The sequence below is a fragment of the Mustela nigripes genome, chromosome 2 (genome assembly GCF_022355385.1).
Source record: "Mustela nigripes isolate SB6536 chromosome 2, MUSNIG.SB6536, whole genome shotgun sequence".
Classification (NCBI taxonomy): Eukaryota; Metazoa; Chordata; class Mammalia; order Carnivora; family Mustelidae; genus Mustela; species Mustela nigripes.
The window spans coordinates 137,263,790-137,279,084 of NC_081558.1; the positions used below are offsets into that span (position 1 = coordinate 137,263,790).

At 39.4% G+C, this 15,295-nt stretch overlaps 1 long non-coding RNA gene across 1 annotated transcript; it reads left to right on the plus strand.

Annotated features, from left to right (window-relative positions):
* The first annotated feature begins 1,824 nt into the window (after positions 1–1,824).
* LOC132010120 (uncharacterized) lies at positions 1,825–14,955 on the plus strand. The gene is made up of 3 exons (XR_009402163.1): positions 1,825–1,891; positions 5,316–5,363; positions 14,189–14,955. It is a non-coding gene; the product is annotated as an uncharacterized LOC132010120 (long non-coding RNA).
* Positions 14,956–15,295: the final 340 nt, after the last annotated feature.

Below are 15,295 nucleotides of genomic sequence, written 5' to 3' on the forward strand. Positions count from 1 at the left end.
AACAATCACCAAAACTAAAAGACAACCTACTGAATGGGAGAAGATATTTGCCAATGACATCCAATAAAGGGTTAGTATCCAAAATATACAAATAACTTATATAACTCAACATCAAAAAAACAAACAATCCAATTAAAAAATGGGCAGAAGACATGAATAGACATTTCCCCACAGAAGACATCCAGATGGCCAACAGACATATGTAAAGATGCTCAGCATCACTCATCATCAGGGAAATACAAACCAAAACCACAATGAGTTATCACCTCACTCCTGTCAGAATGGCTAAAACCAAAAACAAGAGACAAGTGTTGGTGAGGATGCTGGGTAAAAGGAATGCTCGTGCACTGTTGGTGGGAATGCAAACTGGTGCAGCTACTATAGGAAACAGTATGGAGATTCCTCAAAGAGTTAAAAATCAGGGGCAACTGGTTAACCCACCTGCCCAGTGGGTTAAGCCTCTGCCTTCGTTCCAGGTCATGATCTTGGGGACCTGGGATCGAACCTCACATAGGACTCTCTGCTCAGCAGGGAGCCTGCTTCCCCCTTCTCTCTCTGCCTGCCTCTCTGCCTACTTGTGATCTCTGTCAAATAAATAAAATCTTTTTAAAAAAGTTAAAAATCAATCAATCATATGATCCAGTAATCTCACTACTCAATATTTGCCCAAAGAATATAAAAACCCTTACTTGTGGAGCATAAGGAATAACACAGAGGACTCCGGGAGAAGGGGAGGAGAAGTGAGTTGAGGGAAATTGGAGGGGGAGATGAACCATGAGAGACTGTGTACTCTGAGAAACAAACTGAGGGTTTTGGAGGGGAAGGGGCTGGTGGGGTGAGGCTGGTGGGGTTTTGGTGGGGTGAGGCTTGTGGTGGGTATTGAGGAGGGCACACATTGCATGGAGCACTGGGTGTGGTACATAAACAGTGAATCTTGGAACACTGAAAAAATAGAAATACTGAACACTGCAAAAATAAAAAATAAAATTGATTATAAAATTAAATTTTAAAAAAGATAACTATCTTGATATCTTGATAGGAAAAGAGTTTTCTAGAATGTCCTGGGTTTTTTTTTTTTTTTTTTTTTTTTTTTTTTTTGCTTTTGTCCATTGGAAATGAGTATATACACATTAAAGGTATAATTAAAAGAAAGAAAAAGAAAAACACATTCTAAGGGATATATGCATCCCTGTTTATTGCAGCATTATTTACAGTAGCCAAATCATAGATGCAGCCCAAGTGTCCATCAATGAATGAATAAAGAAGTGATATCTATAATAGAATATTATTCAGCCATAAAAAAAATGAAATCTTGCCATTTGCAACAACATGGATGAATCAAGAGAATATAATGCTAAGTGAAATACATCAGTCAGAGAAAGACGAATGCCATATGATTTCACTCATATGGGAAATTTAAGAAACAAAACAAGCAGAAAAAGACAAATAACAGACTCTTAGCTGTAGAGAGCAAACAGGGTTGCCAGAGGGAAGGTGAGTGGGGGGAGGGTGAAATAGGTGAAGGGGATTAAGAGTACACTTACCTTGATGAGCACTGAGTAATGTATGGAATTGTCAAATCCCTATATTGAACACAAACACATATAACACTGTGTTAACTATACCAAAATTAAAATTAAAAGTTTTTAAATAAAATATGTTCATCACTTAGAAGATTGTCTTGCCCCTAGTAACTGCTATGTATGTTTGTTAAATAACTAAGTAATGAAATTTATTTATTTTTAATATTTCATTTATTTAGTTAATTAATAAATATTTCATTTATTTATGTATCTGTGCTCTCTACTTCTAGGAGAGCACAAACTGGGAGAGCAGCAGGCAGATCATGACCTGAGCTGAAGGCAGACACCCAACCAACTGAGCCACCCAGGTACCCCTGCTTTATTTCTTCTTTCAAAAGATTTTATTTATTTATTTGACACAGAGAGAGAGATCACAAACAGGGGGAGCAGCAGGCAGAGGGAGAGGGAGAACCAGACTTCCAACAGAGCAGAGAGCCTGAGGTGGGACTCAGTCCCAAGACCCTGGGAACATGACCTGAGCTGAAGGCAGACACCTAACCGACTGAGCCACCCAGGTGCCCCAGCTTTTATTTCTTACTAGTAGTAAAACTGATGTTGAGGGAGACCTGCCATGCCTCTCCTAGGGGCAGATGTGCCTGGTCTGACAAGCAAGTGGCAGAAAAATTAGAAGATAAAACAGTACGGAATTATTAGAAAGGGTGAAACATTCAGAGTCGGTATTAGAAGTATTTGTGGTTATGGAGGGAATACAGGACCTCCAGGCCAATGCCACTACCCCAGAAGGAAACTCTATGGCAGGCATCCTCCAAGAAGCTCAGGAACTGCTGTGCAGCAAGGACAAAGGAGCCTCCTAGGGATAACTAAGTATGATTTCAAAAATCCATAAAATGGGTACTCTGTTAGCCAGCATATACTACATCATAATCTTTTGTTGTAACATTCAACAATTCATCAGTTCCCTATAACACCCAGTGTTTATCACAACATGTGCCCTTCTTAATGCCCATCACCCTATCACTCCTTCCCCTCGCCTCCACCCCTTCCCACAACCCTCAGTTTGTTTACCTGAGTCTAGAGTCTCTCATGGTTTGTCTCCCTCTCTGATTTCTTCCCATTTAGTTTTCCCTCCTTCCCTTGTGGTCCTCTGTTCTGTTTCTTATGTTCCACATATGAGTGCAAATAAAAAGAATAAATAAAATTTTAAAATAAAAAGAAAACTAAAATTAAAAAGAAGCATTTCCATGTTAAAAATAAATAAACAAATAGATATTCTGCCCCCCGGCTCTTAGTATTAAAAAACAAACTAAGATTAGAAAGAAAAATGACATTATAGAACTTGGTACAATTCTAAAAAACATACTCATTATGACTAAGCAATTTCACTTCAGAGCCAACTGCCCTCAAGAAATAACACCACGGTGGTGTTTGTAGGTGATTTCTAGATGGTCTTTGTACAGACCCAGAAATGTGGTTTTATTAATGCTCTGAGTATGGGGTGACCTCTGTGACTTTGGCTTGCCCTAACCAAACCCACAGAAATATCTAAATACCAAGTGGAATGCTAATTCGTCAACTGACCATGAGAAAAACAACTTTAATCAAATTGGAATACAAAATAGTTATGGAGAAAACTCCCAAGCTTTACAGATTTTCCCATATTTAATTCTCAAAACAATGTTTACAAGATGGACATTGAAGAAACTGTTAAAGCTCATCAATATCTCTGTGTATCTATATTTCCCTACCTCCCTTGCAGCTCTACTGGACAACAGAATGTGAGCAATTCGTGTGAGTCACTTCTGAGCAGAGGTGGTTAAGCAGATAATGTCCTTTCCCTATGCTCCTTCTTTCCCAAACATGCAGTTGGATGCAAAGGAAATGCTGGGCCAAGAGACCAGAAGAAGAGAGAGGTTTTAAGAGAAAGGACATCGCAATGAGATCCAGGCCATTCATTTTTCTAAATTCACATTCTCAAGGACCAAGTCTTGCCCAGACAAGATTACAGACCCCAAGTGAGCAGAGAGAGACAAAAGAAGCTGGAAAACACTTTCCACAGGCTAAAGTGCCAGGGGTGGGATGGAAAGAAGAACCGTTTCAGAGGGGTTGAGAAATGGAGGGGTGGGTTTGTTGAAGGAGAAAAGATTATGTGGCCAAAGTGGGGGAAAAATGCAGGGGTGAAGTATTTCCAGGTGGTGACAAGGTCTAGGGTATTAGCATACCATGAGTTGGAAGAAGTGGAACAGAGGCTTTGGAATAGTCAAAGAATGATGAAGAAAGGGTCTGGATGGTAATTAAAATATCAAAATCTTAAACTCAAGCCAAGGCCTTAGACTTATGAAATCACAAATCCATCTTTTAACATCTAACATACACAGACATGGACATCTGATACACTTGGAATTCTGCCTTAGTTTCATTAGTGACTTTCTGCATCATACCCATTTGTCATCCAGGCTGGTTTGTTTTAAATCCTATAGGACATAGGTTTGATACAAAACTTTAGCTCAATATATTTGCCCTTGTCAACAAGAATAAATCATATGGAAACTGGCAAATCCCTGGAACAAATGTAATGAATTGATATTTTGATTTTGAGATATGTGATCATGAAAACATAAACTTTGTTATTGTCTTCAACCAAGTATTTCCTTTTTTGATTTTACCAGAGAATATGACTGATGTTTCACAGTAGAGCCATTCATTTTTTAAAACAATGTTCTTAACTAGTCCAGACATTTAGCATATTTCTATTTTCCAAATTTGTTACTTTTTTCTTAAATTAAATGTCCCTCCCAGTATTTTTCAGAAGGAGATATTGAGGAGGAGTTGTGTTACCAATTCAGTAAAGTATTCTCTGCAATATTGCCAGAAAACTTGCTAGTGAAGACTTCTTGGCTTATGTCATGGAACAGACAACAATTCTATCAATAGTTGACCATCTCAAAGTTAATGGATAGATTTCCACTTGATCAACTGAAACTCTTTGCTTTTCTTGTACCTGACTCATGTAAAGATATATTTACAGACAAAAGCCATCAACACTTACAGATGAACCAAGCAGAACTGTACTAGAAAGGACTCTATTTCCAAAAAGAAGTTCTTTTTACCCTCTTTTGATTTTGAAATTCCTTTTACTAAGGACAGAGCTTATCTTTCACACAGAAAAGGAAGACTTAAAATATAAATACCTCTGGAAAATGTAATATACGGGCTAAAAATTTATAAATTTTATTCTAGAACATTCTTAAGAAAAGGTTAAAGAAATATAAAATTTTTGAGTTGGTAAGAAGGGAAAAGAGGCAAAAAATGAAATAAAATAAAGACTTGTTGGAGTCATATTTCCATATTTATTTGACTAATATCTATATTTACATACATTTCTCATTCATTTCTCTATTTCTTACCAATTACCAGTCTCATTTAGTACTCATCTTAAAAGTTACTTTAATTCCTGCAATTCACTATTTCCACTTACATAAAAACAGCACTAAAATAGCAATGTTATTTCTTGAAAAATTTCTAAGATACTTAGACCAAAGTTGTTATGCAAATGTAAAATATTATAGCAGTGGGTCTGCTTTGGTAGAATTTATTGCAAGGTCAAGGTCCCCAAAATAGGTGCACCATTTGAAACTGCTTTCTTCTGTGTTTACAAGATTGCTCTCTCCTGACCACATGTCCAGCTCTCCAGAACGGACATGCCCCACCTCAATGTTGACCAATCGTGTTGATTACACTTAAATTGTGATGTCCCCTCTGCTCTGTCTACAGTGATGGAAAAGATACAGTTACATGCCAGAAGAGATAGGAGGACTCCAGGTAGGTGAACTGCGTCATACTTTTCAAGATGGAATTTATCATTCGTGTGGGATTGGGTGTTGGCAAATGTATGCTGCTAGATGTGTAGATATGTGCGTGATCTGGGCACAAGCATGTTAATTTTACTCTGAGTCTAATATCACCACAGCTCATTGGAGACTGAATCTCCCAGTCTTCTCTCTGTGTCCTCATCTTTTTATTTTCTTTCACAATGCATATCTTGGTTCTCTCTCACCAAGGATTGTATTATGATTAGTGAATTCACTGACATCCTGATAATAAATAGGCAAACTTGAGAACTAAAGCACATCTTGGACCATTCTCTTTCAATTTTGAATAAGAGGATTAATGTAAAGGAATAAGGAAAGAGACAAATTAAAATAACCAAAACTGGTATTTAGAGAAAACATTTCTAACACCTAGAAACTCTGAACTAAGTCAAATAATCTGCAACCAAAATGATGCACACAAACAGAAATCTATCACTTTCTAGTTTTGAGACTGATTCTCCAAAAATAAGCAAAGTCAACTCAATAAAGGACTTTCTCCAATTCACTTTTGCTTCTAAATGAATATTTCAGACTTTTATACTTGAATCACCTAGATAATCAGCTCAAATTGTCACTTTACTTTGCACCAGTAACATATTCTTAAGCATGGTTTTACTTTTCTATTCTTTTGGTCACAATAAAATAATGTACTGGAAATTTCAAAATACCTTTGACCTTGTCCAAAAAATTTTTACATAGTCTCCAGAAGGCTACTTCTACTCTTTGTGCTTGGGATCATAAGTATTGAAGTATTTGACAATATTCTTGAACACAATGGGACTTATCTCTAGATAGTCTTTAACTGCGAAAGATGCCCTCAGTATTGCTAATCCAATCAGCTTTTGTTTGCAAACACTGTTCAGGCCTTAAAGTGGACCACAAAATCTGCTCTGAACATAAGGCAATGTATTCTATAAGTTCTGGAACTCTTTTGCCTACTTTTCTACACAGACCCCCCCCCCCAAAAAATCGTCTTTAATTTTGTTTTCCCCCAGAAACTACAAATTTACCATTACCTTCTTCCCATCTCCTTTCAACTAAATGGAATTTTCTCATTTTCTTCTGCTGACATTTAATCCTTCAGAATTCCCAGTTTGTCCCACGTGGTTGAACGGAATGTTCAGCATTTTTGTATATTATGCCTCATTGGGCAAGTAATCAACCAAAATAGACATTTATCATAGATTTGAAGTTCTCTTATTTTAAGTAAACACACACTCTAAACTCTATAATAAGCCAATCTTCTAAGTATTCACTAAGAATATTTACACTGAATATAGACTATCAGAAAAAAATCATATAAAACCAATGTCCTCCAGCGAATGCTGTCACAGAAGGCAGTAAGATTTAAGTCCAAAGGAGTCAGAACTACACAGCAGATAGTCTGAAATCACTAAGACCATTATGATTAAAATTTGACCTTTTATTTAGCCAAGTAAATTGTCTGAAGAAATAAATCTAAAGTCACTGAAAGAGATAGAGCATGACTCCCAAGCCTACAAGCCAAGTACCATGTATAGGGTTTGCTAATCCTACTCTAGGCTAATCAGCTAAGAGATGTGTGGCAAATCCAGCGTAGGCTAAAGATACTTAAAAGACTCAGAAGGAAAACCTACAGCAACCAGAAGAGAAACAAATACAGAACCTGGGGCTATTACAGCCAGAGAAACCTGGAGGCTGATTCCTTACTAAACTTCAGTTTATAAGGACTGTAAGCTGGTCAGGGACAGACTGCACTCCAATGGGACAAGACAGGAAGGGATGCCATAAATGCCGATGCAGGGATTAGACACAAGACAGACTTTGTCATAATGGGAGCCTATTAAACTGTACCCTGGGCCAACACTATGTTCAAAGTGTGTGACCTGCTGGGCCCTAGGTCCCAACACAGAGGTATCAGAATGAACACAGGAAAGAAACTGCAAGGTTGCAAAAGGAGTGTCTTTTCTACAGAAGGTATCTCACCAAGATGAGGAGGATGTCCTATAAGATGTCACAGAACAAGATGACTAAGAATCCTCTCTTAGTTCCAGTCCCAGTCCCCACCCAGGCAATTTTCGGTCCTCCTGGGAAGCCCCACTGCTCCAGTGGCCCTCAGTCCCTGTCACCTCTCTCTACCCTCTTCCCTGTCTCCCTTTTCTTTTCTTTCTCTTTTTCTCCTTCTAGCCTCTTTTTACTTCCTCCTTCCTCCTTCCCTATACGCTCTCAGTTTCTTTCTCTGCCCACATGCATTGTTCCCATGGCTGGAGACGGAGGGAACTGAAAATTCTTGCAGTAGAATTTGATTTTTCATGACATGCTATAATTTATGCACACCAAAAGATTGCGGCATTGTGCTTTTCTATAGATGACATAAACTTCCTCATAAGCCACTGCTTTGGACTTGTATCTCCACCAAAATTCGTATGTTGAAGCCCCAATACTCAATGTGTTGCTTATTTGTAGGTGAGACTTTGGGGAGGTAATTGGTTTTAGATAAGGTATGAGGGGAAGCTGCCTCATGGGGTGGGGGGAATGGATGATTCTGGATAAGGCACTCCACCCTCGTGACCTCATCTAAACCTCTTCCTCTTTTTATAAGTATCCTTATAAAAAGTGGAAGAGACACCAGAGTTCTCTTTCTCTGTGTCATCTGAAGACATAGTTAAAGGAGGCAGTCTAAGAGGAGGATTCCCACCAGGAACCAAGCCTGCTGGCACCTTGATCTTGGAATTACCATCTCCAGAATCATAAGAAAATAGATTTCAATTGTTTAAGCCACTTGGTCTATTGTGATTTGTTATGGCAGCCCAACCTGACTAATACATTTCATTCCCACTTCTTGAGGTTGTAGGATGGGGTGGGATAAGGGGAGTACAAACTTCCCGTTAAGAATCAGTCAGCTACTTGGCTTTTAACAGTCCCTTCCAGATAAATATGCAGCCAGTTTGAAGTTCAAACTCCCTCTACGATTTGTCTCTCCTCTCGTGTTCCTCCCACTTCCCTCCCAAGATGGGAACTTGAAGGTGGAGCACAGATTACTTATCTTTGAGGACAGTGAAAGCGAATGTTGAGCCCAAGGCTGGCCTCCTCAGAGATGTCCCCTGCATCCTGCGGTCTTACTCTGATGGTGACATTCATGATCAGTTCTTGGGTGGAAAAATGGGGTCACTGGGTCTTTTCTTCTGTTAGCTGGCTCTACCTTAGCTCGGGCTGGCCCTGTCAGTCCTCTTGAGTTTGTCTCCTCCTGAGGAGGAATCTGCACTGGGGTTCCCTCACTTCTTGCCATCACAGCCCTAGCAGGCCTATGGTTTTGTGGTTTTCATTTTTTGTTTTTTAATTGAAGTAACACTGAACTAATATCCTATTAGTTTCAGGTGTACATCTTAGGGATTCAACATTTTTATACATTACTAAATGATCCCCATGAGAAGTCTAGTTATCGTCTCCTGCCATACAACATTATTACAATATTATTGGCAACATTCCCTGTGCAGTACTTTATATCCTCAGGACTTCTTCATGTTATCATTGGAAGTTTGTACGTCTTAATCCCCTTCACCTATTTTGCCTGCCCCTCCAATTCCTCCTCTGTCTGGTAAACAACAATTAATTTCCTGAATCTATGAGTCTGTTTCTATTCTGTTTCGTTTTGTTTGTTCATTTATTTTGTTTTTTAGATTCACATATAAGTGAAATCCCATGGTGTTAGCTACTATCTGACTTTCTTCACTTACTTGAATGCCCTTTAGGCCCATCCATATTGTCATAAATGGCAAGATTTTGTTCTTTCTGTGGCTGAGTAATATTCCATTACATGGATCACATCTTTTTTAACCATTTTCTATCAATGGACACTTAGGTTGCTTCCGTATCTTGGCTATTGTAAACAATGCTGTAATGAACATCATAGTGTACATATTTCTTTCAGTTGGTGTTCTCATTGTCTTTGGATAAATACCCAGAAGTGGAATTGTTGAATCTTATGGTAGTTCTATTCTTCACTTTTTGAGGAACCTCCATACTGCTTTCCATAACGGCTGCACCAGCTGACATTTCCACTAACAGTGTAGGAGGGATCCCTTTTCTTCTACATTGTCTTTACCAATACTTATTTGTTTTTGTCCTTTTGATAATAGCCATTCTGACAGGTGTTGGGTAATATTTCATTGTGGCTTTGCTGGGTGATTAGTGGTGTCAAGCATCTTTTTATGTACTTCTTTTCCATCTATATGTCTTCTATAAAAAAATGTCTATTCAGATCCTTTGTCCATTTTTTAGCTGGATTGTTTTTTGGTTTTTGTGGGTTTTTTGTTTTGTTATAATAAATTCTGTAAGTGCAGGCCCCTGGTTTCAGTTGCTGCATCAAGGCATATAAGAGCTGCTGGATCTTTCCACATCATACCCAAACCAAGGGATTTTCGAGTTTCAGTATTTCACTCTCTCTATACTTAAATACTCCATCGTTGGCCATTACTACTTTGCTACCTAGATGGTTCCATGTTGTATATGATAATTCTTCTAGAAGGCTTGAAATTTTCCCAGTCTGTATCCAGGGGAAACTAGGAACAAAGCTCTTTGCTCTGGGAATAGCACATCCCACACCCCAATAAAAAAAGGTGGGGCTATTTCTAACTTCTTCTCTCCTTTGGCCATGAAGGTGTGAAGACTTCTTATTTGTCCACTTATTTGACCCTTTACCTCCCTTCCTCCTGTGCTCTCCTTTCTCTTTTGGTCTTGATGGGGGTATGTGTGTGTGTGTGCATGTGTGTATGTCTGTCTGTCTCTCCTCCCACACTCCCCCCCAACACACAGCTTCCTAGAAATTAGAAATATTATCTACTTTCTCTTCCCGTTAGGTGAGAAACTGTATGACAATTTCCTCCAGAACTTCTTTGATACTGTCCTTTCCTTCCCTGGGAAATAAGTCTTAATGGTGAAGGTTGGAAAAATTCAAGTTATATCAGTTTTTAAACAACATTTCTCATTAATTATAGACATATGAGGCCAATTTATCTCTACTCAATGAGGCACAAATATGAAATAATCGTTTTGCTCATCCCTGCTGTGAAACTGTGATTTATAACAAGAAATATATAATTTGGTATTATCTAATTCCTGTCATAAAGTTCCTAATGCCCTTGGAGTTTCCTAAATTATGGGAACCACAAAGGTTATTTTGTTATATTAATGGTGACTTTGGGACAGCACCTCTGGATGGGGCTAATTGCCAAAGGAACCCAACCACGTGATTAGAGATAGAACTTTTAATATCCCTTACACCACTTCCTAAGAGGGGAAACAGACTGAAAGTTGAATCTATCACCAATAGCCGATGATTTAATCAATCATGCCTATGTAAGGAAGCCTCCATAAAAATTCAAAAGAATGGGGTCCAGAGAGATTCCAGGTTGGTGAACCAAATGCTTCCATGTACCACTGTACTAGGCTCCAGAGTCTACAGGGACCGAAGTTCCTTTGTCTCGGACCTCACCCTATATATCTCTCATCTAGCTGTTAATTCACACGCTTTTAATACTCTTTGTAATAGACCAGTAACTTAGTGAGCAAATAGCTTTCCTGAGTTCTGTGATCCACTCTAGCACATTAATCAGACCCAAAGAGGGGTTTGTGAAAAACTCCGATTTATAGCTATTTGGTCAGAGGCACAGAGAAAAGTCTGGACTTCTGATTAGCATCTGAAGTGAGGGCAGTCTTGTAGGAATGAGCATGTAGAATCTGATGTTATCTCCAGGTAGATGGTGTTAGAATTGCGTTGAATTGTAGGACAGCCAGCTGGTGTCCAGAGCATTGCCTGGCGGTGCAAGGAAAAACCCACGCATTGGAATCGGTGATCAGAATTGTCCCTGCCTTTACCTTCACGTTTGCATTCTCTATCACTCCCAGATTGCATCACTTTCTATTAACTTTGGGTTATTAAAAAAGAGATCATCAAAAACTTCATTTTCAAGCTCTATGTAAATTCCATCTCCTCCATATCCCACAGCTCCAGAGAAGGTATGAGTGGGGATCTTGACTGTTAGAAGTGAAATGAGGTTGGAAGGAGTCTTGGCTCTGAAACACCCCCTCCTCCCTGTCCCAGGCCTGGCTCCTCTCCAGTATGGGAAATCAGGAAGAAGCAGAAGGAAGGGGAAAGCGGTAACCCTCTCTCTGTTGGCTGCTCTGCTTCTCCAGTGAATCTGAGCGTGCATGCCACTATCTGAAGTCTGTCGCTTGGGGAGCACGTGTGAAACTTAGTCATAGAGGTCTTCCCACAATACAGTCCAGCTCTAGGAAAGATTCAGCTCTAACTGGACTTCTATCTAGCCCCTCAACTATCCCAGTAATATACCCCATCGTGGTGCACAGTCCTGCGGGGAGGTGGCGGGAGGCAGGGGTGGTAGGGAAGGAAATTGTACAGTAAGGTGATTAAAGAATAGCTAATTCTGTATGTCCTCTTGTCCTAAGGAATTTCTCAAACCCTGGCCGTGACACGTAATGGATGGGCAATCTTACTATTCTGTCCCCTCTTCCCCTCGCCAGCCAGCTCTCCCCAGCTTTCATCTTCTGTACTCAGGGAGAAGTGGAAAGCCCCGTCAAGTCTGCTGCCTGAGCAGAAGTCACCGGAGGCAGTTCCTAAAAAGCCATTGTCTTGGAGCCTCTTTCTTCACTTGGCAATGCCAGTCAGAAGACCCTCGCCAGTGGGAAGGGGAGGAATCCCCCACCCCACTCCTTCCCTGGCTTCTTTTATAGACCATTAACTGGTTATTAAGAGGCAGGGGATGTACGTGGGAACTGACATCCAGTTCTTTAGCCTCTTTGGAAAATTTGGAGAAAGTGTCAGATCCTAATTGCTGTTCTTAGTTTTGAGCCCTTCTGTCAAACACAATGTAACAAAAAAGTCCCCTTAGCATGCCATCATTCTTTAGCTGAATTTCCCCTATCATATTGGAATCCCTTTCTCCCTAATCCTTTGAAAGCAGATAGACTCACTTTGCTACATGGATGAAAGGCATTCCAATCAGCAGTAACTGAGCTGTATCGCATGATATTTGAAGGTCCCTTCTAAAGACCCTGTGATCCTATGAAAACAAGGAAAGAAGAAGTAAATTACATTTATGAAAATAAATGATTATAACTATTTCATTATCCTTATTTTGGAACGAATTCAAGGTGGGTTTTTTTTTTTTCCTTTAAAGTTGATCTCTTATTGGCCAAATACTTATTTTCTACAAGTTAGCAATAATTGAATCCTTCATTTTGCCTTCCTCTATTCCCATCTTCTCTTCAGCTCTTTATTTTGATCAGTGTCTTTACTGCAAAAACAGTTTCTGCCAATTAATTTGGCCACCATATATGCTAGTTGTAATTTTAGATGCATTTGATCTGAGTAGGATTTGGATTCTATAACTATTTCAATATGCAAAACTCTAGTGATATCTAGGAATCGTCGCACTGAAAGATTTTTGGATGTGTGATTAGGTAGCCTACATTTTTAAAGGTAAAAAAAAAGGAAAAGAAAACTTGTTAGAATCTTTGCAGAAGAATCAGTTTAATAGTAAAATGCTGCCTCCTTCTGGATAAATTATATTAGGCATGATAAGCTTGCAAAACTGCTACAGAGGTGTACCATTTTAAGAACAGAAATTCTTTTAAAGAATTAAAATGCTACTTCTTAAAATAAAAAAATAAAATCAGAAGACTTGAGTAGACCTTGGAAGATTACCTAGATTTTACCTTTGGGGCTGTCACCCACCTCAACCACTTATCCTATATAACTGATTTGGTTATCTGATTTTCTTTTAAAGATCTCTGAACAGTAACTGAGAAAGGATGAAATAGATGATAAACTTACAAACAGCATAATTTTCAATTTTACATTTAGCTACCTTCCCTAACATTCACATGGTGTGGGCATTTATGCATGCACACATATTCATAATACATACTTGGAAAAGTGTGTAGACTTGGCAGTGCAAGGTGTGACAGTGTGTGTGTTTGTGCACGCATGGGTGAATGTGAACAAATGCAATGAGAAGCCCGAGTGTTCTAGTCTTAGTTCTAAGGTCAGTGGTCATGTGAATTTTGCCACTTAATCTGAGTCCTAGTTTCCTTATCTGTGTACTGAGGATAATAAACTCATTGTTATTAACCTCAAAAACACTTTGTGAGGCTCATTGAAATCAAGGAGCGCTGTGTGAGGTATTAAACTCATTTGGTTATCTTTAAGGTTTTAAATGGTCATATGCCTGAAGTGAAAGAATAGAACCGGATTTGTGACCAACAAGAAGAAAAATGCTTAATGGTGTCCTATTTATTGCATAACTACAGCTAGTTTGGTGACACTCAAAGCAACTCTCTACTATCTGGAATACAGAGCTGGAGAACAAGGTTACAAATAACCCCAGACCACACTTCCACAAAAATGAATTCTACTGTCCAGTCTCCAGGAACAGTTAACTCCCACAGAGCCAAAAGAGCAGGGTCTATCCAAAGATGATAACAGTCAGTAACCCAGAGCTCAGCCTTATCCTTGAGTCAACCCTATCTGGAACCCTAGCCCAAGACAACCAAAGGCTAATTGTGCGCTGGTTTTCTTAAAGGGATGCTGATGGCTCTGTAAGGATGCTTCAACCTAAACAGTACTAACCAAAATCCAACACAGCTGAGAGACCAAAGGATACTCTAAATATTCTGTTTCCTAGTCAGCCTCTCACCAGTGGGTATGTGATTTAACCACCCTGTGCCTCAATTTTGTCTCTGAAATGGGTATTAAAATAAAACCTATTTTTTTAGGTTGTGAAGATCAAATGAATTCCTACAAGCAGAGCACTCAGAATAATGTCTAGCAGGTAAGGTCTCAATACCTGTTAGCTGCTGTTACTCCCACCACTGTGATGATTAATTATCACACTGACTTGCATGCCCATGGCATTCATTCATTAAGAAATGACATGTTGGGGGCGCCTGGCTGGCTCAGTTGGTTAAGCGGCTGCCTTCGGCTCAGGTCATGATCGCAGCGTCCTGGGATCGAGTCCCGCATCGGGCTCCTTGCTCAGCGGGGAGCCTGCTTCTGCCTCTGCCTCTGCCTGCCATTCTGTCTGCCTGTGCTGCCTCTCTCCCTCTGACTAATAAATAAAATCTTAAAAAAAAAAAAAAAAAAGAAAGAAAGAAATGACATGTTGGGGTGCCTGGGTGGCAGTGGGTTAAGGCCTCGGCCTTCGGCTCAGGTCATGATTCCAAGGTCCTGGGATCGAGCCCCGCATCGGGCTCTCTGCTCAGCAAGGAGCCTGCTTCCCCCTCTCCCTCTGCCTGCCTCTCTGCCTACTTGTGATCTCTGTCTGTCAAATAAATAAATAAAATCTTAAAAAAGAAAAAAAAAATGATATGTCTCTCTCATAGCTCTTCAATGTTCTGAGACTACAGATTGATCTTTTAAATTCTCTGGCCGTCAAGATTTAGAATTTTGTTCTTATATTAGTTACCCGACATTGGAGACATACTTCTTTTTATTTTTCACTACTGTCGCTATTTAATGACATAGTAGCCGAACCAAGCCACAACTGTCTTGCAGCCATACAAACAGAGGGACTGTTTAGAGTTGGGACTTTTGCACATTTCAAGCTGTTAAGCCTTTTTTTTATGATTTAGAAATATTCCAGTTCCATTTCACTACAAGAGCAAAAGCTGCAATAATATCTTTGACTCAGAACTATTTAGTATATCACCCTAAGAAAAATATTAGAAAGCACCAGAACTGTTTTGATTGAAGACTAAAAATGACACTTGGCCACTAGATGGCATTTAAATTATGTAGCCTGTTTCAGCTCACATTTGATCTATTAAAACCTTAAGTGGCTTGCGCTTGGCTCAAGCACTGGCAATTCATATATTTTGACAGTG